The 22,684-nt window shown below is 45.2% G+C and overlaps 1 protein-coding gene and 1 long non-coding RNA gene across 14 annotated transcripts in view; one reads left to right on the forward strand and one right to left on the reverse strand.

Annotated features, from left to right (window-relative positions):
- Positions 1–852: 852 nt before the first annotated feature.
- Positions 853–4,966, reverse strand: LOC129532299 (uncharacterized). The gene is made up of 2 exons (XR_008677983.2): positions 4,755–4,966; positions 853–1,979 (listed from the first exon to the last, which is right to left on the reverse strand). It is a non-coding gene; the product is annotated as an uncharacterized lncRNA (long non-coding RNA).
- Positions 4,967–5,100: 134 nt separating this feature from the next.
- LPP (LIM domain containing preferred translocation partner in lipoma) overlaps positions 5,101–22,684 on the forward strand; it is a 741,548-nt gene continuing 723,964 nt past the window's right edge. Inside the window, exon 1 of one of the 13 annotated variants that reach the window (XM_055381176.2) lies at positions 5,101–5,461. The gene's annotated coding sequence lies outside the window, so the exon portion shown is untranslated. Of the gene's footprint in view, positions 5,462–5,693; positions 6,120–6,198; positions 6,345–22,684 lie in introns of those variants that run through there. The other 12 variants (XM_063704451.1, XM_019023948.4, XM_055381172.2 and 9 more) reach the window with 12 other exon arrangements.

Consider the following 22,684-nt stretch of genomic DNA (forward strand, 5'->3'; position numbering starts at 1 on the left):
AAATTTTGTTTATATAAAGTTGCGAAATAACCACGGCTTTAATTTCATGTCTATTCTAGTAGCAGAACGATGTTATCAGAAAATTTATACAATTTATGTATGGTAATCGTTAGAAGGCCTAGAAAGTGCACACATAGCACATTGTAACAAATGACCAATATCAGTCCTGTCTCTTCCCCTTGCCCCTCCTGATGCCTGCTCAGAGTCATGGTCTAAAGAAACATGACCAATCTTCCAGAGAGACAGCATCAATTGTGTTGCTTTTCTATCCACATTGAGTGAAGGAGTGATTCACTCATTCACTCACTTACTGGATGACATTTGGTTATAAGTGCCAGGTACTGCCTTGGCTGCTGGGGAAGAGAAATGAACAAGACATGAAGACTACTATAAATAATCCTATATTTGCATGGAGGAGATCAAACACACTGATGAAAAATTGTAATGCATTGGGATAATGAGATGGGTATCTTTTTGAGAAAATAGAGAAGTTATTTTCATATTAATGGAGGGAGTTTGGAAGGAATGGGCAATGGGAGGGGGTTGGCTGGACACGTAGAATCTGCAGATTCAGAGATGGCCCTGGAAAGTCTTTTAGGTTCAAGAGGAGAAAACTAAACGTGCAAAAGCCCAGAGGCAGGAAGTAAAGGAAGTGGTGTGTGTGTGTGTGTGTGTGTGTGTGTGGTGGAGGAGGGGGTGTTGGAGATACAACTTATAGTTGGAAAAGGCCATCAGGATTTGATCATGAAATGAGGAAGGGGAAGCTGCAGGGTATGAACTTAATTTGGTTGATATTATTGAACCCTATCAGTCCATTATCACACAGCTAATAAAGACATACTCAAGACTGGGAAATTTATAAAGGAAAAAAGTTTAATTGACTCTCAGTTCAGCATGGCTGGGAGGCCTCAGGAAACTTACAATCATGGCAGAAGGGGAAGCAAACATGTCCTTCTTCATGTGGCAACAGGAGGCAGAAGAATGAGTGCCCAGTGAAGGGGAGAGACCCTTATAAAACCATCAGATCTCATGAGAACTAACTCACTATCACAAGAACAGGAGGGGGGAAATCGCCCCCATGGTTCAATTAGCTCCACCTGGTCCCTCCCGTGACATGTGTGGATTATGGGAACTGCAATTCAAGATGAGATCTGGGTGGGGACACAGCCAAACCATATCAGGAACGTTTACAAGATCTGCGGTATGACATAGCATACTAGGCTTCTGGAATATGAATTTGGTCACTGGGTAGAATGTAACATCAAACTGAAAAACTGGGAGAGCGTTAGACACCACCAAATCTAAGAACCCAATTGAATAGATAAAGAAACTCAGAATACAGAGGAAGTGACTTGCCAAAAGGTTGCACAGTAATTTAGGGTAAGGCAAGGACCATAAACATTTCTCTCTTGTGTCCCTCTCCATGCTAGTTTGTTTGTTTGTTTGTTTTTTTGAGACAGAGTCTTGCTCTGTCAACCAGGCTAGAGTGCATTTGGTTGTAAGTGCCAGGTACTGCCTTGGCTGCTGGGGAAGAGAAATGAACAAGACATGAAGATGACTATAAAGAATCCTATATTTGCATGGAGGAGATCAAACACACTGATGAAAAATCAGTGATCTTCGCTCACCGGAACCACCGCCTCCCAGGTTCAAGTGATACTTGTGCTCCAACCTCCCGAGTAGGTGGGATTATAGACGTGTACTACCATGCCCTGCTAATTTTTGTATTTTTAGTAGAGACGAGGTTTCACATGTTGGCCAGGCTGGTCTCAAACTCCCAACCACAGGTGATCCGCCTGGCTCGGCCTCCCAAAGTGTTGGGATTGCGGGCGTGAGCCACCGCACCTGGCCCCCATGCTAGTCTTGATTGCTACTTCCAAATGCCTGGGCTCCTCTCGTTGGTCTGCTTGCATTCAGGCCCCATCACTTGAAGTTATCTGAAAGAGAAGGCTGAGGACTCCCGAGGGAAAAGGGAAGATCTGCAAACAGAGAGAAGCAGGGAGAGGTAAGATGTGCTTGGAAAACTACTAGAAGGAGGGTGGAGGGTGGGGGCACATAAAGGCCTGGAAGAAATGAGGCTGAAGGGACAAGTAGGTGCCAAATTATGAAGGTCCGTGCAAACCATACTAGAGGCATTTGGTCTGATAGGTTTTAGGCTCTCGGAGGCAACAGCAGATGGGTATTTACCTTCTATCACCCATGGCCCTCTTATTCTTATTATTTTTCTAATAGCCTCTTCAGAACTTTTCCTCTTGCTCAGCTGTAGGAGATCATAAGTTCCCTACACTTGAGTGTTCAAACTGAGAGCAGATGGTCACTCAACAGTGGGTGAGCAAGGTGCCAGGTTGCCAGGGATCAGCGTGGAATCTTAGCTTACCTACCCTCAGCTGAGTAAGAGCTTACTCAGCTTGGGGCCAGGCGCAGTGGCTCACACCTGTAATCCCAGCACTTTGGGAGGCCGAGGAGGGCAGATCACGAGGTCAGGAGATCGAGACCATCCTGGCTAACCTGGTGAACCCCCGTCTCCACTAATACAAAAAAAAAAAAAAAAAAAAAATTAGCCGGGCATGGTGGCGAATGCCTGTAGTCCCAGCTACCCAGGAGGCTGAGGCAGGAGAATGGTGTGAACCCAGGAGGTGGAGCTTGAAGTGAGCAGAGATCGCATCACTGCACTCCAGCCTGGGCGACAGAGCAAGACTCCACCTCAAAAAAAGAAAAAAAAAATGAGCTTACTCAGCTCTTAACACAGAGCTAGTACTTAAACTCCCTGGGCTTTAGTTTCTTCATGGATAAAATAAAAAAATAATAATGCCAACCTCAGAAGGGGTCTTGTGAGAGTTAAGTGAAATGTATATGAAAACTCCTTAAAATATTGCCCAGCACTCCAAATAAGGACTGGCATGAGCTACACAAAGGCCACGTGTACAGGACTGTAATGGATGCAAACGAAAGGCAGGACCCAAGCCCAGCTTGCCTAAAAGTCTTTTATGCCATTACTGAACCCATGAAAATGCTGCTGGCAGCCTTTAGGCCACCACTGTGCTATCCTTGGACCAAACGACCCCACACTACACCTGAAATTCTGTGTTTTAGCCTCTGAATTGGTAAACCAGTATTTTTCTACCACTGAGTGCAAATTCATACAACCTTTCCATTTCATGCAAGCGCCTGCACATAGAAAGTTGTAACAGGAGGTTGAGAAAAGTAAGAGTACGAAAGAAACCAGAACAGTCAATGGGAATGAGGCTTTTGGTAGGGTTAGCACTGACAACACTGTATGCAGTTCACTAAGCATCCAGATTATGGCTTGGGTGGTTGTACTCCTGGGAAGTTCCTCATGAGTCAGAATTATCTTTTGTAGTTAACTTTGTATGATGTTCATGCTAATACCATGCTCACCATGCTCACCTGGGCAGTTCATAAACATTTCAGGAGGAGAAACATAGTGACTTCCCCAACACACCCATACAACAGTTTCAACACAATTAGTAGCATTTCTGGATCCAGCACAGTACTCTTATAATGTATATGATGGAAGAAATGAACAACTCTAATTACACCTTATTAAATCCTAATCCTCATTAGGACCCTATTATTCTTTATAAGTGAGTTACTGAAGGAAAAAAAAAAAAGGAAATGCTGGTCAAGTCCCGTTATATTCCATGAGGATTGAGATAATCCATTTTTACTTCATGTAACACTGGAATTCTTTTCATACTAAACAGTAGTACTCAGAATGTGAGTATGCTGAAATGTTTGAGTGAGTGGATTGTGTTTTGATAGGATCTGACCTTTTCAGAACCCCAGAAAAAAATCTCTCCAAGAGCCTGTATCTCCCATTTCAAACTATGTTAGTTGCAAAGAGATAAATTCTTTATTAGTCTGTGGAACGGGTGGTTATTCTCGACCTTATCTCTCTGTTACTGCCTTAATATACATATATATGTGTATATATGTGTGTGTATATATATGTGTATATATATGTGTGTGTGTATATATATATATACATTTTTTTTTGTTTTGTTTTTTTGACAACAGTCTTGCTCTGTCCCCCAGGCTGGAGTGCAGTGGCGCAATCTCGGCTCACTAAAACCTTTGCCTCCCGGGTTCAAGCAATTCTCCTGCCTCAGCTTCCGGAATACCTGGGATTACAGGCGCTCGCCAGCACGCCCGGCTAATTTTTTGTATTTTTGGTAGAGACGGGGTTTTGCCATGTTGGCCAGGCTGGCTCGAGCTCCTGACCTCAGGTGATTTGCCCGCCTCGGCGTCCCAAAGTGCTGGAATTACAGGTGTAAGCCACCGCGCCCAGCCATGTTCATATTTTTGTATGTGTACATTAGATAGTTGAGAGGAACACAGAGGTTAAGTAGTCTTACCCCTGAAATGTCTGAATTCAAACACTTATTAAGCACAAGGAAGGTGCTTAATAAATCCAATAACATGTGTTTTTACATTATTTCCTTAATTCCTGGTCAAAAGAATCCCACTAAAATCCATCCGCAGAAGAACCACTTTTTGGAGTTTTTATGAATCAGTAGCTCATGGTGTACTCTCGACAGTTATGAATGGAATTAGGTCCTGCTAGAGGTCAGGGCCAGGTATGGAAAGATGAAGGGATTAGTCAGGAGACCTGGATGGGAGGAGGGGAAGACAGGTGCTTGGTCACTCAGTTATTTTGTGTTGGGCGAGTAACGTTTCTTAAGTTTTTGTCTGAAGTGTAAAGGGGGGACTACGCTCTGTCCTATCTAACTCACCTGAAGATGCAATAGCCGAGTGAGAGACTGCTTTCATTATGTGCTAACGTGAGGGATTATTTTAGATATTAATAGGAGAGAAGTGCAAGGAAAGGAAGTCTCAGGGTATGGAGTGCTTTCCTGGCCATGGCTGCTGCACGTCATAATCCCCTAACACAGTAAGTGGTGGTTCTCATCGTCGTTCACCCTTACAGATGTCAGAGGGGAAAGAAAAATCCAACTCAAAACTTCCAATGACAGGCTTGTCTGTATTCAAACCAGTTCATCTCGTTCGCAGACTTTTTTGAAGCTATAAGCACAGAGCAAGCTTTCTGGGCGGGGCTCAGAAGTAAACGTTAAACTCCAGGGATTCATTTATTTGAGCACAGGACAGAGGAAGTTGCCCTGAAGCAACTGATTGTCATTGATATTCAGGGCTCGCTGTCAACCAGGACCTTCCAGGAACTGGCTCTGGGCCAAGAGCAGTAGAAATCACTGGGTGGTCCGCACAGCTCGCGGGCATCTAACCTGCTTCAAGGCTCAGGGCTAAAAGGGAGCCAGGGCCCTTCCTGGAGGCGGGAACCCAAGTGGGAGGCAGAGCGCCTGGGCCCGCTCCTCGACCTGCTGAGTGACGACCCTGTACAAGTCATATCTCTTCCGAGAGCTTCAGTTTCCTCACGTGCCAAGCGGACGGGTTGGAAGTTGGTCTTTGCCAGCTCTGACACCTTGTAAGTTTTGAGTCTTGCTGGGAATCCAGGGCGGGGCTCACGAGGAAAATCTTGGAAGGGGATTTCATGGCTGGATCTCTTCCACTCAAGCTCAGTGCCCTAATTTGACGCCTTAACAGTAGACGCAGGCTTTTCCATTTTCCAGGAGCCCCCTGACGCGGCCGCTTCCTCCTACGTCTCCTTCCTCTTCCTCTAGCAGGGGCAAAGTCTCCACATCTCCCTCTTTCCCTTCCTCCTTTGCAAGCTCCCTGCATTCCCGCGTCTCCTCCTCTTCCTCCCAGGAAATGCAATGCCCTCAGTGCGCCCACCTTTTGGCAAAGCCACTGCCGGCTGCGGGTTTCCCCTCCCCCGCCAGGCGAGCTCTGCGCGGCGGCTCCGCGGGCACACGCCTTCCCATACCTTACATGGACAAATGCGTGCAGGCAAAGTCAGGAATTCAGGCCCCTGACGTCAGCCTCCAGCGCTCAGGGCACCGCACGGGAGACCAAGGGGAGGGGGTGGGGACGGTGGGGAGGAAGGAGGGGGAAAGGCACCAACCAGCAGCCGCTCCAGCCCTGCCGAAGTTTCACTTTTTGTCTGTGGGTTCGTTCCCGGGTCCCGCGCGAGCTTTCCCGGGATAAGTAGCTTTAGCGATCGGGGGACAGCCGGGCGCTGCAAGGTAAGGGCTGGCTGCACGGCCCGGGGCGCGGGGCGTGGGGCGCTGGGCGCGGGCGGCGCGCTCGAGGAGGCCAGTGTGGGGCGCGGGGCCGGGCCTGTCCGGGGCTGGGGACAATGGGAGGGGGAGTGCCCGGGCACCTCCTCCTCTGCCTCTGCCTCCGCCTCCAGCTGCCGCCGCCGCCGCCGCCGCCGCCACCGCCGCTGCCCTGGCTGCCTCCTCCCTGAGGTATTGTTGCAAATCCTTCCTTCCCCTCACCCTCCGCCCGCGGGCGCCTCGGGAACCCCCAGCCCTCCCCCGGCGCGAGCGCCTCCGGGGTGGCAGGAGCGCGGGGCGCGCGCCCTGCTCTGGCCTGGCCCGCTGTGCGGAAGTGCCGGCCGCGGCCCAATCACGGGGTGCACGCCATGGGGGAGGGGGACCCAGAGTTTTTCCGAAAGCGTCGACCCCAGGCTAGGCGGGGTTGGAGCCTTACGCGCCCCCTGCCCGGACTTTTCTGGGCGCCCAGGGGGCGGGGCCACGCCCATCCGCTTAGAGCTTTCGCGGAATCACAGTTGTCACAGCGGAAAGGGCCTAGACCCAGTCCTCCAAGTCCTCCCATTTTACAGTTGGGGCAGCTGAGGCCCAGAGAGAAGGAGGGTCGCCCGGAAGTTATTTACTAGAGGCCAAACCATAATTCAAATAGTTGGCTCCGGACTTAAGTTCTCTTTCTCTAAGCATTTCTCTAGCACCCTGTGTGTGGCAGACCCTGTGCTGGCTGTGTTGGACGTTGCCCTCAAGGAACTCAGTTGAACCTAGGAGTCAAACCTGGCCTAGGGTAGAAAATGCTAAGTGCTGGAGCAAAGGCGTGGACAAAGTTAAAGGAAGTTCCAGGGAGAGGGTTTGATTTTCTGGTCCCTGGGACGGCCTTTTGGAGTGTCCTGCACTGAATGGGGTTTTTGGAGGTTGAGGAGTTTCCTGAAGCCAGCTAGCGGCTTGGAGGAAGACATCTCTTCGAGGGAACCGTGGGCCAGAGAAGACTAAGTAGTGTGGGAAATGGAGATGAAAGTATAAATATTCTTTAGTTGGAGGCAAGGGGTTGGGGATGGGGGAGGTTGTGATATGAGATGAGCTAATCAGTGGAATTGTGCCTGGGTGCTTGGACAGGGCAGAGTCTTTGGAACCTCGGAGTCGTAGGAGAACTGAAAAATCTCTCTGGCTTCCCTTCCCTTAGAAGGGATCCACTGCTTTTCCTCCCCCAACACAAAACAACTAGCGAGAACTCAGGGTCTTCTCTGGGGCTTTTGCTAGTACCAAACTCACTTAACTGTGTTTCCAGTCCCCTTTCTCTTTCCATTCCTTCCCCTTTTACTAAATGTCTTGCCTTTCCTGTAAAATTCACTGTCACTAAGGTGTTGATGACTTTATGGCTTACCTTTCCCTGCACATGTGCATTTTAAGAAAGCCTAAAGTGAAGAAGGGGAAAGTGTGGCTAGGCACCTTTACAAAGCATCTAGCTCCCTCTCCCATCCTCCCCCTTCCTCAACTCTTATAGATAGAAGAATAGGTAAAGGTCCACAAAGGTGGGTGCTAGACCTAGAGCCTATGGTCAATAATGGTGGACAGTGGGGGGTTAGGACATCCAATATGGTTTTCTCCACTTCGTCACGTTTTTCTGCTTGCACAGTTCCTGCCAGCACCAGGGGGCAGTTAAAGGAAAAAGTGTGTGGGCCAGGCACGGTGGCTCACGCCTGTAATCCCAGCACTTTGGGAGGCCAAGGCGGGCGCATTGCCTGAGCTCAGGAGTTAGAAACCAGCCTGGGCAACATGGCAAAACCCTGTCTCTACTAAAAATACAAAAAATTAGCTGGGCGTGGTGGCAGGGAACTGTAGTCCCAGCTACTCGGGAGGCTGAGGCAGGAGAATCGCTTGAACCCGGGAGGCAGAGGTTGCAGTGAGTTGAGATCACACCACTGCACTCTAGCCTGGGCGACAGAGGGAGACTGCCTCTCAAAAAAAACAAAAAACAACAACAACAAACAAAGGAGAGTGTGTATTTTTGCATTTAATTTCTACAATGCAGCCCCCAACCCCAACACCCAAACCTTTATAGTCTAGAATGTAGGCTCCAGAGGGGATTACCTATTCTGAATGGTAGGGATAAAAGCCTGGGGCCTTAGGGTCTGGCAGTCCCCCCAGAGGCAGGCTCTCTGTAAGCAGCATGGGTCTAGAGTTGGTTTTGAGTGTACGCAGAGGGAGGAGAAGCTGAGCTGATGAGCTGATTGCTGTGGCTGGGACTTGAGTAGGATCTTTCTTAGAGTGACACATTCTGGTGAAGACAGTTCCAGGAAATGATGGACGGGAGAGGAAACTTGGTTATAAAGGGGCTTAAAAATGCCAGGCTAAGGAGTTTGGATATATCTTAAAGTCATCATTTGAGGGTTTTGAGCAGGCTGAGACATGATTTAGAGGGGAGGTACTGGCATCAAGAAGCCCCCTGCTGCCGAATTCCAATGAGAGAGGTAATAATTTGGCCTAAGAATATTATTGGCTGGGCACGATGGCTCAAGCCTGTAATGCCAGCACTTTGGGAGGCTCGAGACGGGTGGATCACCTGAGGTCAGGAGTTTAAGACAGCCTGGCCAACATCGTGAAACCCCATCTCTACTAAAAATACAAAAATTAGCCGGGTGTGGTGGCATGTGCCTGTAGTACCAGCTGCTTGGGAGGCTGCGGCAGGAGAATCGCTTGAACCTGGGAAGAGGAGGTTGCAGTGAGCCGAGATTGCACCATTGCACTCCAGCCTGGGTGACAGAGTGAGACTCTATTTCCTCTGCTGCGCCCCCCCGAGAAAAATAATATTATCAATTGGTTCTTGTTCATTTACTCGACATAGGTTACTGAATACCTATTACGTACCATTGGCAAATATGAAAATTTTGTAGCACATTCCTGTATTTTATTGAGACAAATACGTTGTATCGAATCAATTGTAAAACGCACTTTTTTCACATTGTAATATCACTGAAATGTGGTTGTCTTATTACAATGTACCATAGTTGTGCAGTTGTTTTTCATCCTAAGTTGGTAATGGCACATCTTATAGCTGATGACTTAAATTTGATAAAATTGTTAATCATGTCCTTTATGAATGTACAGTGCTTTGCACTTTATAAAACACTTTCCAATCAGATATTCCATTTGAATCTCAAAGGTCCCCTGAGAATGAGGCCTACTGCTGCTGTCACCTTTATTTTAACCCTTGCCCAAGGTCATATAGCTAATTAGAGATGTGTTCAAAATTACAACCCAGAACTTTTGCTTCTTGGTGATGACATGTGACTTTACCCTGCTGTTGAGCCAGTCTGGGTTAATTGGGAATGGGGCAAGAGTTAGATCAGATTTGATTTCAGACCTATGCTGAAGATGCTGGATGATGGGGATTTTGTACACGGGCAGAGTGTAACTCATAAGAACCGTGTAGCCCCCTTAGCACAGATATTTGCTGCATTAAACAGAAAAAAGACAGGGAGATAGAAAATGGCAGGTAGCAGGTGAAACCCGGGGTTGGAGCCTGCTTACGGTGAACCAGAAACTGGCTTGGCCCTGAGCGTACAAAGATGAGGTGTACATGGTCCCTGCCTTTGAGGAGCACACGAGTGTGTGGTGTGTGTGAGGGGGAGGGAAAAAGGTGGAGTGGGGCATGTCCGTGTATTAAGTGCTTTTACAGGGTAAGTTTTGGCTGCTCTTCACCGAGAAGGCTCACCCTCAGGGAAACCATTATAGAGAGGGGGGTGTCTGAGCTGAACCTCTAGGAATGAGTAGGAGTTGTCCAGGTGGAAGAAGGACAGGTGAGAGAAGGACCTATTAGCAAGATAGTAGCAGATGCAGAAGCAGGGAGAAGCTGCTTTATTTTCCAGGCTGTGTTTTGAAAGGCCAGCCATGAAGAGGACCACGGAAAATGGAGAAAGAAGAGGGCCTTTACTTTTTAATAAGTAAGGTTTAAATTAATCTCGATAGGGGCCGTTAAGTGGTTCTGTAGAGATTCACAGGAGAATAAGGCTGGGTAGGGTCTCTAGAGTCATCTCTGTGGGAGTAGTTATTTGGATGGTAATGCAGGAGGCATAGTACCACTTTTAGTCTGAGTGAACCTGGAACTTTGACCCTGGGCCGCGATTAGAGGCTCCAAGCTGAGTATGTTCATTGGTGGGTGGGACTTTTCCTGGAATCTGGCTTTGGAGGGCTGTGCTTTGCTAGAAGAAACTTAGTAGAGTGAGGAAGGGGTAGATATAATCATGTTGATGCATGCAGGAAGCTAGTATCTGGGTGATCTGTTGGCTTGTGGGAACATACGAGGCGGAGAACCTGAGGGCAAGGGGAAGGGTGGAAGGATTTCAAGTGTGTTGTGGAAGTCTGCTGTAGGCTGCCTGGAGGCTTGGAGAAAAAGGCTGGTGCATTCTAAATGTTGGTCACATCAGTGAGATTGGTAGGTGGATAGGTAGCTGTAGGTAGCTGTAGGGATTAATGTTTGGAAGCAGGTAAACCACAGAGTTGAGGCTGGAAAATGTTTCCTTTCCTATCATTCTTTTTTAATAGTAATATAATTTTGAAATATTTTCAAGTGCTTACCACCTGTTATGTAATTATCATATTGATTCATTAAAGTAGGTTTTTTGATTACCAGTCTCATTTTGCAGATGAGAAAATGAATTTGGTGAAATAAGGTTACACAACTACCAGGAGACATTCAAACTTCTGCCTGATTCTTATAACCTCTTCACCACTCTTTTCTATGCCCACATGCATGAAAAGCTCAAATCGACATTGCTTGTCTGTGTTCTTCCCTGGAATTTAATTCAGCCCACATTCGTGGGGCCCTAGTGGGGTCACAATTGAGGATTCACGTGGACAAACGGGCTTCTCAGTCCCACACTGGTGCTGTTCTAGCCCCTTTTTCTCTCTTAAGATGCTACCTTGGGCGTTGTCTCTCCCCAAACCTAACTGGAAAGGACTAAGCCTCTCTAGCAAATCATCTGCCTGTTTCAACAGAGCTCCCTTCCCCAGTCCCTTGTTGTGATAAGGATGTGATTTATCCTTGTAGAGAGGCAGTTAGGGTCATAAAGTAACAGAGTGGGGAAGTGACAGTCTTGAACTCAGTCATTACCTTTGATCTTACGGCTCCAGTAACGGTGCTATATGTTCTCTGGTGCTGAACCATATAGCTTCTGCGTCCTCTAGGAAAGCTTTCTGGCTCAGGGCTCTGAGGGAACACCTACAATCCTTCCTATCACCTACCTGAGTCAGATGGGTCATCTACATTTTGGCCACTCATGGATAAAAGCATTAATAATCTGTTTATTGTGTTGTGAGAGGAGACAGACCCCAGGATGTTCAGTAGCTGTTTGGTGAATGAACAATGTTTATGGACACAAATAAGCATGCATCACCACTTCATCTTACATATTTGTGTGTCTGCCTCCTCTCCACTTTAAAATAAGCTGCTTAAGGATTGCAGTGATGTCTGCTTGTTGATGGCTGTATTCCCAATGCCCAGAAGAGTGCCTGACACATGGTAGGCACTCCAGAAATACTTGCTTGATGAAGAGAGGGAGTAAAATAGTTCACTGCAGCCACAGGATAGCAATCATGGGGGAGCAGGACTGTTTTTACTGCCCCAGAACCTTGAGCCAGTTGTTGCTGGCACAGGTGGCATTGGGCAGTCCTGCCAGCAGAGTGAAGATTGAGGGACTGGGAGTGTAGAGCTGAGGGTTGTGAGATTAACTATGCCAAGGGTAATTGCAGTTGCAACGGCTCTTTCACTTTTCCCTCACACAGACAGGTGGTCTTGAGCATTCCTCTGTTTTCTTCTCTTTTGAGACCGAGTATTTTTTTGTTCGTTTGTTTGGTTTGTTTGTTTGTTTTGAGACACAGTCACACTTTGTCACACAAGCTGGAGTGCAGTGGCGCAATCTTGGCTCACTGCAACCTCCACCCCCTGGGTTCAAGTGATTCTCCTGCCTCAGCCTCCCAAGTAGCTGGGATTACAGGTGCCTGCCACCACTCCCGGCTAATTTTTGTATTTTTAATAGAGACGGAGTTTCACCATGTTGGCCAGGCGGTCTTGAACTCCTGACCTCGTGATCCACCTGCCTTGGCCTCCCAAAGTGCTGGGATTACAGGCATGAGCCACCGCGCTCAGCCTTGAGATGGAGTTTTACTCTTGTTGCCCAGGCTGCAGTGCAATGGCGCGATCTCGGCTCACTGCAACCTCCGCCTCCCAGGTTCCAGCGATTCTCCTACCTCAGCCTCCCAAGTAGCTGGGATTACAGGTGCCTGCCGGCACGCCTGGCTAATTTTTGTATTTTTGTGGAGATGGGGTTTCACCATGTTGGCGAGGCTGGTCTTGAACTCCTGACCTCAGGTGATCCACTGGCCTTGGCCTCCCAAAGTGCTGGGATTACAGGAGTGAACCACTGTGCCCAGCCCTCTGTTTTCTTAATCCATGCCTTTTCTTATGCTGTTTTCTCTACCTGGAGTTTCCAACCTTTCTGTCTCTGCCTGTTGTAAACCTGTGATTCTAGGATCAATATCAAAATCTACCTTGTGCCATGAAGCAATTTCCAGACTACTTAACCCTTCCAACCCACACATATCTGTGATCAGATAGAACTCAATTTCATGTATTGAGTTCAGTACTTGTGTACAAAGTGATTACTGTATGCCAGGCAGAAATGCTAGATACTGGTTACAAAGAAAACTGAGATAGGCTCTGCCTTCCAGAGTCTTTCTTCTATCATAGGAAAGAAACTGAAAGAGAAGATGCTAAGGCTCTAATAAAGTAATGAGCAAAGGGCTAATGGGAACATGGAGAAAGGAGTGACCAATCATCTAGAAGAACTGGTGAATGCCTATGGAAAAGAAGACATTTGGTTGGGTTTTGAGAAGTGAATAGGAGTTTACATGGTGGATAGGAGTGGAAGAGCTTTCTAGCCATAGGGACCTTGGTGTATGTGCACAGGCCTGAGGCCTAAAAGTATTTGAGGAATATAAATGTGTGTTTGGAGATCACTGTGGGAGATGGGGCTGGCTAGGGAGGGTTAGTTGATAAAGAGCTGATGGGCCAAGCTAAGGATGATGGCAGAGGTGGGAGGGAGCAGGAAGGCTTTTATTATTATTATTTTTTGAGCAAAGGAGGGCCTTGTTGGATCTGTATTTCAAAGAGCTCTGGTGGCAGACTGAGGGCAGGTTAAGACCAGAGGCAGAGTACCAGCTTAGAAGGCTGCTGAAGTGTTTCAGGACAGGAGAAATGGGCCTGTATCAGGTCAGCAGCATACGGAAGGAAAAAAGGATTCCAGAAACTGTTTGCTGCTAGAATAATATCAGGTAGCTTAATTCCTACTTTTGTCCTTCTAATTGTTTGACAGCTTATCCATCTTGGCTGGGGAAAAGAATTTTTTTAATGTACACCAAAGTTTGTAGTCAACAGGAGAAGCAGCAAGCTGCCAGCCAAGCATGGACTGGGGCCTTCTTGGCCAGAGTGAGCTGATCCCTTGTTATACAGATGAGGAAACTGAGGCCCCAGAAAAGGGACAGAGTTGCTCAATCACACCCTTGTCAGCTGAAGTGGAGTTGGGTCACAGCCTTTACTCCTAGGCCAGCCCTGTTTCCAGGTATTTTTCATTCTCGATTTCTGCTGTACCTCACACCTTCCTTCCCCACTCCACTCTCCACTAGGGGTTTCTCTGCTTTGGAGAATTTTAGGAGAGGATGTAACTTGGAAATTATGGTATCTTAGGCTTGAAACTTGTGCTTCATACTTAGAAAGCAATCAGATTAAGATGGTTCAGTTTGAGTGTGTGTGGTCTGGCGATTTGTTTATGTAACTGCCATGGATGGCTGCCATTGATGCTTGTTTGTGAGAACCAAGCTATGCTTCCATGCTAATATCAAGGTTCCTTGCTTTTGACAGCTCCCTGCCCCTGCTGTCTACCGTTCTCCATTAATATTTACTTATTTTTGCTTGCCTAAAAGTTTTCAGGCAATAGTTTTAGATCCATTACAAGGTAGATCCTCCTGTGTTTGTCTTCCCTATTGAACCTGCCCATCACAATGTATCTCACAGAAACCATGAGTATTTTATAGCCTTCATAGCACTTCTAATGTAGCAAATACATTTTATAATCATTTGTATTACTTTGTTCCCAAATATAATGCAAGAGACAAGTTGGCTAGATCAGTCTTATCTTGCAGATATTGGTCAAGAGTTCAAGGGTCATAAAACTTTCCTAACTGGGGTGCAGGGCCTTAAGTGGCAGAGTGAGAATCAAACCCCCCTCTCCAAAACTCCTGTCTTGTTCCTTAACTTTTGCAAATGAGCATAGTTGATGTGAACATCCCTGCAAGCCCTTTACACAGGTGAGAAGTAGTTATTATTATTTCACTAGTACTAATTAGTAGCATTAGCTGACTATATTCAAGGCTTTGGAAGGCAAGACTAAAAATCAGATTTGGGACCAGGGAGTTCAAAGATCTGGGCTTCACCATACTGGATCATTTTGGCAATACCGGTGATTTTTGGTGTAGGGAAAACAAAGACCTGTGTTTGGGCTAACCATAAGCCCTGTGATCTTGAACCAGTTCTGGAACATCCCTGAGCCTAAATTACCTTTCAATGGAGAGCCTGTGATATATCACAATGCATTTGTGAGAATCAGGGGCATTTCTGTGATGGCGCTTTGTCAGTGGTAATGGAGTCTGTACATGTCTCCGATTCTGGGTGCCCAGCGGGGCATCTGGCACACAGTGATGACACCTTACTCTGCTTGTGGGGCTCAAAGGATTTAGACCTAGACAACTCCTAGTTCAAGTCCTCGCTGTGCTGTTTAATACAGGGTGCTCCCTTGGTGGTCACAGGCACTATTTGGTTTCTCCACGTATTCATTTTTAGATCTCTTATTAATGAGGTCACCACAGTTGAGTATAGTGTGCCTGCAAAAGTGGGATGAGTGCCACAGACATTCACGGGCATTTCCAGGTTGTGCGTTGATTTGTCACCAGTGGATGGCTGTGCAGTGTCCCTTCTTCCACTGCCACCATCCCACCTTCTCTTGGGTTTTGTTTGCACTGTTTGTATCTGTTACCCGTGGAGGGTCTGCTTCTACTGTTGTAATTGCTTGTGTTGTGACTTTGCATCATAGCTGGAGATCCCTCTGTAGTTCAAATGGAAAGCTGGTGTTGAAGGTGAAACCAGGTCTTCTTCAGAAACTTGTGTGGGAACCTTTCATGGGCTGGATAAGCATGAGGATCAGGACAGGGCAGGGTCACTGACCTTAAAGGAGGATGCTTTGACCTGCCTCCAGCATGCACCCTTCCTGCTGAAGCCATTGTTAGTGTCCCTTAATTACTCAGGCCACCACCCAGCAGCCCAACTGTCAACTTGCAGAGGACTTCAGTGGTATCAATAGTGTTCCTTTTTTACTCTCATAGGTGTCCTGATTCGGAGGATACATTATATGGTCACCCTACTTATAGGTGAATATTGAGTGAGGTAGTGTAAATAATGTGCATAAGGCCAGGCATAAGGCAAGGACTCAACAAACATCCACTGTTTTTGTTAGAGGAGGTGCTAGGTGCTCAAGAAATGTCTGCTGAGTGGCCAGGCGTGGTGGCTCATGCCTGTAGTCCCAGCACTTTGGGAGACTGAGTTGGGTGGATCACGTGAGGTCAGGAGTTTGAGACCAGCCTGGCCAACATGATTTAACCTCGTCTCTACTAAATATACAAAAAAAAAAAAAAAAAAAAAAAAATTAGCTGGGTGTGGTAGTGGGCGCCTGTAATCCCAGCTACTCGGGAGGCTGAGGCAGGAGAATCGCTTGAACCCAGGAGGCTGAGGTTCCAGTGAGCCAGGATGGCACCACTGCACTCCAGCCTGGGCAATAGAGCAAGACTCTGTCTCCAAAAAAAAAAAAAAAAAGTCTGCTGAATAAATTACATTTATAGAAGTGGAATTTAAGTTTGTTTGAAGGGTATGTCAAGATCGTAAGCACTTACTGTTTATGAGGGTTGATAAAATCATGTTAATGTATATCTATAATATAAGAGAGTGCCGTGGGAGAGGCGCGTGTGAAGGACTGATGGACTTGTGAATTGCTGGAGCCTGTTGGAAGTGCTGAGCCTTCAGTTAGACATTGAAGGGATGGGAAGGCTTAGACCAGGATGCAGCAGGCAGCTGAATTGCTGTGGCTACTGAGAGTTAAGAAATAAGATTGGTTCCCTGTTCATGTGTGTACTTTAGCTGGGTCCCTGAATCTATTATTTTCCATCCAGTGGCCCATCTTGATAACGATCTCTAGCTGTAACCGTGGAAGCCTAATGCTCTACTAAACTCTGTGCCAAGAGGTCACAGTGGAAATTCATTTCCATTATGCAGAGTCATCTGCATTTGTACTTCCTAGTGAATTTCCACTGAAGATGGTTCTTGTTTAGTTCAAGGAAGAAAATAACTTGGCTGGCACCTGGAGCTTCTGTCTTGTTTGGTATGAAAACGAATCATTTTCAGGAAGTGCAATAAAGAGTTGCCACCCACAGGGCTGGGTGTGCCCTGACTCATGGGAAAGGCAAACTCTGCCCTGGCCAGGCAGGTAAGTGACACCTTTTCTTAGAATGAGGTGAAAGATAGGTCAGTGTTCCAGTAGGTGGTCATTGTCACCCTGGAAGTCTCTCTTCTTGGTCATAGTTTAATAGATTTACCTGGAGAATATCTAGGGTTCCAGTAGTGACAGCTGGACAGGACCCTAAAGATAACATTCTTTCCATAAATTTGATACATTTGTGTATTCATTTGACATCATGTATCAGATGCATCTGTGAAAGAATTAGTGATATGTTACTCTGGGTTTCGACAATGGAAACATGAATGCAGTGTGGTCTCTGCTTGCAAGAGGTCACATAAATAATCAAGACAGTATGTAGAAGTATATGCAAAAAATATCTGAAGGGGCTAGGTGCAGTAGCTCACATTGTAATCCTGGTACTTTGGGAGGCCGAGGCAGGAGGATCACTTGAGGCCCGGAGTTCAAGACCATCCTGGGTAATATAGCAAGATCCCATCTCTAAAAAAATAAAAATAAAAAAATTAGCCAGTGTGGTAGTGCATGCCTATAGTCTTAGCTGCTCAAGAGGCTGAGGCGGGAGGATCCCTTGAGCTCCAGAATTTGAGGCTGCAGTGAGCTATGATCATACCACTGCACTCCAGCTGGGGTTACAGAATAGACTGTCTGTCAGGAAAAAAAAAAAAAAGTCTGATGGCTCTAATTGGATGGTAACTCCCTAGGGACCTGGGGAAACTCAGATAAAGAAATTGTCATTTGATTGGGCATTGAAGGGTAAGTGGGAATTTGTTTGGTGGGATAGAGGATATTTAAGTGGGAGAAATAACATGGATAGAGACATGGAGGTGAGAAAGTGCATGGTGCCTTGAAAAATTAGAGTCATGAAGGTGGACTGCATAGCAGAGAGGCTGTGGAGATGGGTTAGGGTCTACATTGAGAGAAACCTTTATTGCTGTACTGAGATGTTGAGACTGCATTCTGAAAGGAGCATTGAGTAGATCAATGAGATGACTGGATCTGTGCCTTAAGAAAATAATCAGCTATAGTGTGCTAGACGGATTGAAGGCAAGGGTGCTAGAGACAGCAGGAGCTGTCTGAGCTGCTACAATAGCCCAGGCAAATGATAAAGCAGAACTGAATTAGGGTTGAGGCAGTCGATATGAGAGATGACTCACAGATAGAATAGAAGTCACAGAGTCTTCTCATTTTGCATAAGGGGAGACTCAGCTCCTAAGAAAATGACACGTGCAAAGTTCACAGCCCTGGTCCCAGCGTAACACTGAGGTGATCTCATCTGCCCAGTGTCTTAGACGGGTGACGGAACATACGGCTTTTGAGAGAACTGCTTGTCAAGGAAGATCTCCACCCTTTTTTATCTTGTAAAGATTCTGTGACATCTCTTAATTCTCAATGAGATGAGATGGCTCTTTCTGGAGTTACTGAATCTCTAATTGCTGGAGATATTCAAGCAGTGACTGACTGGACTGTTACCGTGAAAGTTCAGGCATTGGTTGAAAACTCCTCTGCGAGGTCTTTAAGACCTATCAACCCTGATTTTTTTTTTCTTCTTTCTTCTTCTTCTTCTTTCTTTCTTTTTTTTTTTTAAATTTAATTCCTGGGAAAAGAGACTTATAACAATCTTATCTGGGACTGCTTTATCCATTTGGCTCCTCAGGATTATTTTAGACAAAAGGCAGAGAGAGTTAAAAATGGATGATTGAGCTCTAAGAATGGTGGCCTGTAATTCATTCAGAGTAGTGATGGAACAACCATTTTGTTGCCAATAAATTAATGCTCACTCATCTGGGAGATATTGGTAGCTGGCTCAGCTTGCAGGATCCTGGTCAAAATGGACCATCCACATAGCATAATACTTATCTTGCTGTTGCCATTTCTTATAGGGCTTTATGGATAACCATGTGTTTTCCTGCAAATTACAGGTAAATCATACCAGTAGTCCTGCGGATGGTTATTATTATTGTCCAAGTTTAATCAGAAGCTTGAGCCTGGGAAAGGTTAAATGATTTGCCCAGAACCCAAGCAAGTTAAACATTGAACCAGGACTTAAGTTTTCTATTATCGCAATGCCAGATTCTTCCTGTTCCCTGCCTGTGCAGATCTCTGAGTCTGGCTCTAGCTTTTGTTCATATTCATATCCACAGCATCTGCTGCAAATCCTGGGATGTTATAAATAATTTAATAAATGTTTATTGAATGAACATATGAATGAATGAATGAATGAATAATATATATGAAGTAATAAATGATGACTTGAGTTTTAAGAATAGCTTAAGAAATAAAAAAAAAACCACCACCACCTAATTGAGTACCTTCTTGGCACTTTGACTTTTCCTTATAGAGGTTACAGTTTTTGTGTCTTGCATTACGTGGTTATCGCTGAGGGATGTAGTAGAAACTACATGGATGGTTTGGAGAGTTAGAAGGTTTGGATTTAAATTATAGCTCTGCTAATTGTTAGCCATATAATCGTGTACTGGTTACTTAGCCTCTCTGAACCTCCAATTCCTCATCTGTAAAAGAGTGTAATAGTATCTTTTACATAACATGATTGTGGAAGGTATTCTATGGTCAGTGTAGTAAAGCCTCAAAGCCTGCCATGTTGGCCGGGCACGCTGGCTCATGCCTGTAATCCTAGCACTTTGGGAGGCTGAGGCAGGCAGGTCACCTGAGGTCAGGAGCTTGAGACCAACCTAGCCAACAAAGCAAAATGCTGTCTCTACTAAAAGTACAAAAATTAGCTGGGCATGGTGGCATGTGCCTTTAGTCCCAGCTACTTGGGAAGCTGAGGCAGTAGAATTGCTTGAACCCAGGAGGCAGAGGTTGCAGTGAGCTGAGATTGTGCCACCACTGTACTCTAGCCTGGGCAACGGAGCAAGACTCCACCACCACAAACAAAACAAAACAAAACAAAACAAAAAAAAGGCCTGCCATGCAGTGCCACTGAAAAATGTTATCTTTGTGTGTGTGTGTGTGTTTTTTTTTTTTTTTTTAGGATTCTCTGTCAACCCATTAGCTAATAATGCACTCACTGTCTTTTTCCTTTTATTTCTCCAAATTATGACCTATGGTAGACCCAGTGTTTGCTGACTGGCTAAATAAGTTTTAAGTTCTTTCAGAGAAGAATTATAGCACAAAAGTCCCAACTATTTCTATGACTTTTCAGATCAGTTGCCAGTCAGCCTCCAGAAAGACTACTGACTTGCACAGTCATTGGCAATATGTGAATCTGCTTGTTTCTCTGTGCACTTACCAGGATTTAATTTTATAACTTGCATTTGTCTTTGCTAAATTAATATGTAAGAAATATCTTATTATTGTTTTAATTTGAATTTCTTTGATTACTAAAAAAATTTCCCAAGTAGTGGTTTATTGTTTGTGTTTCTCTTTAATGGATTGTCATATGACAATATTTAGAAATAGTCTGGGCTGAAGACGCTTGATATAAAAGGACTAAAAATGTTTAATGTTTTGAGTTGCTTAAATTTATTTATTTGTGCATTCATTCATTCTCTCAGTCTTTATTGAGCTACCTACTCCGTGCCAGGCACATGCTGCACATACTATGAAGAAAAAAATAAATGAATAAAGACAGTGACTTCCAACCTCTTCATTTAACATGTGTGATAGTTGAGGTCTAGAAAAGTGAGGTTAATTACCTAGGGCCATACAGCTTGTTCAGTAGCAGAGCCAACCATTTATTTGAACAGTAATGATTTTAAATGTTTTGTGTCCGTAGCCTTTTAAACCATGGCGACATCCTGGAAATTTCAGTATTGTGATGTTAAAGAACATCTCTAAACTGTGTCTACGTTGAAAAATCAGAGTCCTGATTTTTGGTTTAGAAAACATGGTCACCTGGTTCTTTAGTTATAAATATAATTCCTTCCTAGACCTCTCTAATGCTTAAGTCTAAATTCATTCTTAAATGAATAAACTTAATATTAAAATAAGATCAGGAAATAAATCCCAAGCCAAGCATTTCAGACCAGTTGTGAACCTCTTCTGACATGTTTTTGGTAAATGAGAAGAACTGATGATGTATTTCCCTATCAAATAAAATAGACAATTTAGATTTAATAAGGCAGTTATCTTCAGGTAATAAAAATTCAACTAACTTGCCATAACTATCTTGTTTAAAGTCAATTAAGGGTCTCATATTTCTCACTTGCTGGGTAAAATTTAATAGAACTTCAGTTAAGCATTTATTGCTTATTTAATTCAAAATTAAGTTAATCACCACAGTTGGTAACAACCACTGAGTATTTAATTAACATTCAGCAAACTATCTTATTAAGTCTAAATTAGATACAGACAAGTCTTGTTTATCCCCATCAGTTTGCAAACACCACCTCCCCCACCTCCCATCCCAAGGGGCCTTTGGTTTTCCTACAGTTTTCCTTTTTTGATTCATCATTTTTATTTTCTTCTACTTAAGACTTCACTTGGGTGAAAGAGGAGAAGAGGCAGCAGTCCATCATGTTGTAGAAACTTTGGGCTCGTAGTATAACTGAGAAACTTTTTCAATCTTTTCTTCTTTCTTCAATCCTATTCTATTAACATTTCGTTTTTCAAAAAGTATTGAGCACATTCTCTGTGAGAGGCTTCTTTTAAACCCTAAGGAAGCTATAAAAGAGGTCATTCTGACATATTTGGTTTTATTTTCTCATCCTAGAAATGAGAGGATTGGGTTTAGTTTATCCGTGTAACACGTATTATTGGCTTGCAGTGTGTAAGGCACTTAGCTGAGTGTTTCCATACACCTTGATTCAGACAAGGCCCCTGCTCTTAAAGAGGACGCAGACCAGTGTGAAAGCTGCAAAGTTCTGCTGTAGGAACACGAAGGTCCTTTAGAATGCTGTGATTCTGTAAGACAGTATTTCTCAAAGTGTTAAGGCTGTTTTATTAAGAAAAGGGTCCTGTAGCCAAGTAAGTTTGGAAAAGTCCAAGTTAAACAAAATTAAGGAAATTTCAGTATTGTGTATCTTTACCATGGGATTTTCTGAGACTTTAATAAATGAATGCACATTCTGACCTCCCAGAAGGTTTGTTTCCCAAAGTTATTTGATCATAGAACCCCTGCACCCCCCTACTACCCTTTTTACCAGAGCATTTCCTGGGTTCAGTGATGTAATATGCTTTGGGGAAAGCTGCTGTGAGCCGTGGACCCTGGCCACCAGCCTCCCACAGCCCAGAAGGGGTACTCAGACATTCACCCTAGTAACTATGATACAGGGTCAGAATTCTACTTTGTCTGAAAGTTGTGCACATAAAGTGGGTGATTTTAGACATAGAGTCTTTTAACTGGAGTGGAGGGTGTGTAACCAGGACAGCCTTTCCTCACGGAGGAGCACTGGGTCTAGTGGGAGATAGACTGTGTAGGCAGAGAGGCCTGGAGGGTTGCCAGAGAGTCATCGGGAAGAGAATAACAGTGAAATTCTGACATGGCTGATTCGGTGGAGACTCCCTAACACATTGATATAACGTAGACCAATTTTTATTATAGCCTGAATATGGAGAGGTAAGAGGCAGTGAATTTTCTGGTGCAGAACTTTCTGCCTTCGGCTTTGTTCCAACTGCGTGACTGCCCATCAGCAGAAGTGATTGTTGATTCACGTCTGTAAGACATTCTCATTCTCATGCTTTGTTTGGGGCAGAGCCTCTGCCTTGTGAATCACTCTTATGAGAGGGAGTCTCAGTTTCTTTTTTTTTGTTTGTTTGTTTTTTTGAGAGGGAGTCTCACTCTATTGCCCAGGCTGGAGTGCAGTGGTATGATTTCGGCTGACTGCAACCTCCGCCTCCCAGGCTCAAGCAATTCCACTGCCTCAGCCTCCTGAGTAGCTGGGATTACAGGCGTGTCCCACCATGCCCAGCTAATTTTTTTGTATTTTTAGTAGAGACGGGGTTTCACCATGTTGGCCAGGCTGGTCTCGAACTTCCAAGCTTGTGATCTGCCTGCCTCGA

The sequence above is a fragment of the Gorilla gorilla genome, chromosome 2, assembly GCF_029281585.2.
Source record: "Gorilla gorilla gorilla isolate KB3781 chromosome 2, NHGRI_mGorGor1-v2.1_pri, whole genome shotgun sequence".
Classification (NCBI taxonomy): domain Eukaryota; kingdom Metazoa; phylum Chordata; class Mammalia; order Primates; family Hominidae; genus Gorilla; species Gorilla gorilla.